Genomic DNA, 3710 nt, shown 5'->3' on the forward strand with positions numbered 1-3710 from the left:
TAGTTCCGCAAGTATTTTTTTATTTTGCCGGAGAAAGTAAGTATTTGCGGGTTAACTTAAATTTAAATTTACATAAATTCCTGTTATATCAAATTAATAATTTTAATTTTGACATAAAAAACATCGTTAGTTAAGTACAAAAGGGAGTGCAATGAGAGAGTGTGTGAGGTAAGTAACTTAGATCGGTTGCTTATGAGCTCCGTTTTAAAGGCCTGTAGAGGGATGCGAATGAACTCAACGAAATCCTAATCTGGAATCAGTTTTTTTTGTGCGCCTAATGTATAGTACCATTGGCAATAGTCGCCGCAATATGTACCATTAAAATATTAATGAATACGTCAACATTTCGTTCCGTACTAATTTCATTAAGTAAAGATGTGGTTTATCTAGATATCCTTGGGCCAAATAATATTTACTTAGGGCCACTTTGGGTTACATTTGTCAAATACATGGTTCGTCCTATCAAAACAGTAACAGTCGTATACAGATATGTGAACTACTTATATAACAAGTTGACACCGCCCAGGAGCTGACGCTGGATGTGTCCGAAAAGGAGGAAAACGGTGACCTGACGATAGTAGTCGATTGAAGTTCAGTCCGGTACTCATGTCCCTAAGGGTGCTGCATCAAAATCTCCATAAGAGATCTTCTCATGGAGCAAGAGTCCGCCGATGAACATAGCTCTAGTCCAAGAGCCTCGGGCAATCATCGTCGCCGGACTAAAATCCTCAAACTATAACGCGTTCTACACGCCATCGGTAAGCAGTAATCGTACGGAAGGGTCTTCAAGCTAACCGTATGTCTCATTACAGCTCGGACGTCTTGACTGTGGTGTTGCTAGAAAGCAAGAAGAAGCGCCTACTGGTAGCTTCCTGCTCCATGGCACACCGGAAGAACTCAGGAGTCTGGAAGAACCCGGCTCAAAGGACCAGCAAGTGATCATGGGTGCAGACGCCAATGCGCACCATTGGGGAAGCCCCGACATAAACGAAAGAGGTGAGTCACTTTTATACTTTATTCTTTCGACCAATTTATATATAGCAAACGTGTGGGAGGAACACACCTTTGTAGGCCCCACCTCGTCCAACGTCCTAGATATAACACTCGTAGCGGGACAAAGTACAATGGTATCAGACTGGAAGGTCCTGGAGAGACCATCCTTATCGGACCACAGGTACAACAGTCTTTAGGAACCCCCGGAACACTAACTGGGGGAAGTTTAAAGATATAATCTCTCGTAAACTCGGGACTAGTCCGGGCACAGTAAAATCCGATGAAGACATAGAAAAATGCTTAGAGACCCTCTTAAACGAATTACTAGGCGCATATAACGCATCATGCCCGATTTCAAGAAGCAAGAAAAGGACCAGACCACCCTGGTGCAACAAGGACCTCTCGCTCCCACGAGAGAATTCTTCAAACTCGCCAAGCAGGCGAACGAATCAACGAGGAATACAAAATCCTGCTAAGGAACTACAAGGAAATACACAGGGCACCAAGAAGCTCTTGGAAAAACTTCTGCTCCAACATAGAGACGGCCCCAGAAACGGCTAGACTACGGAAGTTGCTTTCAAAGCAAGCCACCATAAAGAGTCAGCTCAAATGCGACGACGGGCAGTGGACTGAGGGCAGCGAAGAGGCCCTAACAGCACTAGTGCACGCGCACTTCCCAGGTTGCACAGAGATCACCGATGCTTGCGGGCATCCCAATCCAATGAAGGACCTTGAGGATTGGAGCACCGCTTCCATGGCGAAAGGAGCGCACAGAGACACGCCGCAAGATGGAGTCCCATCGCCCCTCCTATGGAATCTAGTGCTAGACGACCTAATTAGAGTATTCGAGAGGAAGGCCCCGAAGATAACAGCCTATGCTGACGACATAAGCATAATTATCACGGGAGTATGTCCATCAACCCTTAGCTCGATCATGGAATCAACACTCAGGGAGATATGTGAGTGGACGGACAAGGTAGGACTCAGTATCATTCTCTTCACTAAGAGATACAAGGTACCGTAATGTATCCCCCCAAAAATAAATACAACCAGGCTGACCGCGAAAACACAAGTCAAATACCTAGGCACTGTACAGGACAGCAAGCTGGCATGGAAACCCAATGTACTAGAGAGGGTGAAAAAGGACACCATTCCTCTACATGCATCCAAGAATATGCTCAGCAGCACTTGGGGCCTCTCACCTGCTCTGATGTACTGGGTCTACATTTTGGTCGTGCGTCCGACTTTGCTATACGGTGTCTTAAGCAAACAATTTGCAGCAAGTTGAAAATAATTTGCAGCAAAAGTTTGCACAAATGGGTACACCTATGCAAATATAGCAAGAACATTTTTTGCTCCATTAAATTTTTGTTTTGCACGCAAACTTTTGCATAGCTATTTCGACTGACGCAACCAAGATAGCGGTAAAAAAATGTATACAGACGACAAGCAACAAATATTGCTGCAAAAAAACTTTGCAAGTTCTTTGTTTGCAGCAAAATGTTTTCACTCGTGTTTATACGTGCAAATTTGATTGCTGCACATTGTTTGCATCGTGTGTTTCTAGCTTTAGTGTGGGGGTAAGCCATGGAAAAGAGGACCTACAAGAAGCTTATGGGAAGAGCCCAGCGGCAGGCACTGCTTTGCATATCTGGGGCGCTGAGGTCAACCCCACAAAAGCTCTAGAGACTATAATTGGAATTGATCCTCTGGACATCCACGCGCAACTGACCGCGGGAAGGCTGCACAACGCCTAGTAGAGCTAGGAAACATGTCGAAAAAAGGATACGGGCACAGCTCAATTGGTCGAACCATGAGCAGTGTATCTGACTACATGACGCCTAGGACTAGCCCTAGCTCGATACCTCAATATATACACTGACGGCTCCAAGATGGAAGGAGGAGTTGAAGCGGGCATATACTGTACAGACCCCAAGACAAGGCTGTCATACCAAGCCAATGCAGCATATTCCAGGCGGCAGTCTTCGCCATCAGGAAGACTGCAGAGCTCGCGCAGGAAATAGCCCGCCCATGTGAGGCGGTAAACTTGTTCGTAGGCAGTCAGGCGGCGATTAGATCCATGCAATCGTCAGCGGTCAGTTCCAAAAAGGCACTAGAAGTCCTTGGCACGACAACGTCAGTGCGGATATACTGTTCCCAGCAACCAGGGCATAGAGAAAAACGAAATCGCAGGCGAGCTTGCAAAGGAAGGAGTCGGACTGGCTATTGGTAGAACAGAAAACGTCTCTCTAAGAACGCACCAAAGCGAGTTGGAAAGGCGCGCGAAATTACTAGCGCAATCACAAAATCAGCCACTAAGTACTGCATCTATCCCGAAAAGACTGCATACTATTAGGGGGAATTCTTACGGGTCACTGCCTGGCTGCCGTGCATGCAGTCAGGCTGGGCATCACCAACAACGGCAACTGCAGGAAATGCGATGAATATGAGGCAACCGAAACCTTGGAGCATCTCATCTGTAAGTGCCCAGCCCTAACGCAGGCAAGAGTAAAACACCTAGGAGCCCCAGTACTGGCATTACTAGTAGATGGCTCCAATAGGTCTCCAGGTGAACTACTTGCCTTCGCTAAAACTACCACGATCCTCAAGGAGTACAACACCGCGAAAGATTCTCCATGTCCATGTGAAAAACAACATCCGGATAAATAAGGGCCATACTGGCCTATGATTGGCCCCCTTAGGAGAGCCGTCCAGTT

Source organism: Drosophila serrata, unplaced genomic scaffold (genome assembly GCF_035046125.1).
Source record: "Drosophila serrata isolate PLE 108 unplaced genomic scaffold, ASM3504612v1 contig_160, whole genome shotgun sequence".
NCBI lineage: Eukaryota > Metazoa > Arthropoda > Insecta > Diptera > Drosophilidae > Drosophila > Drosophila serrata.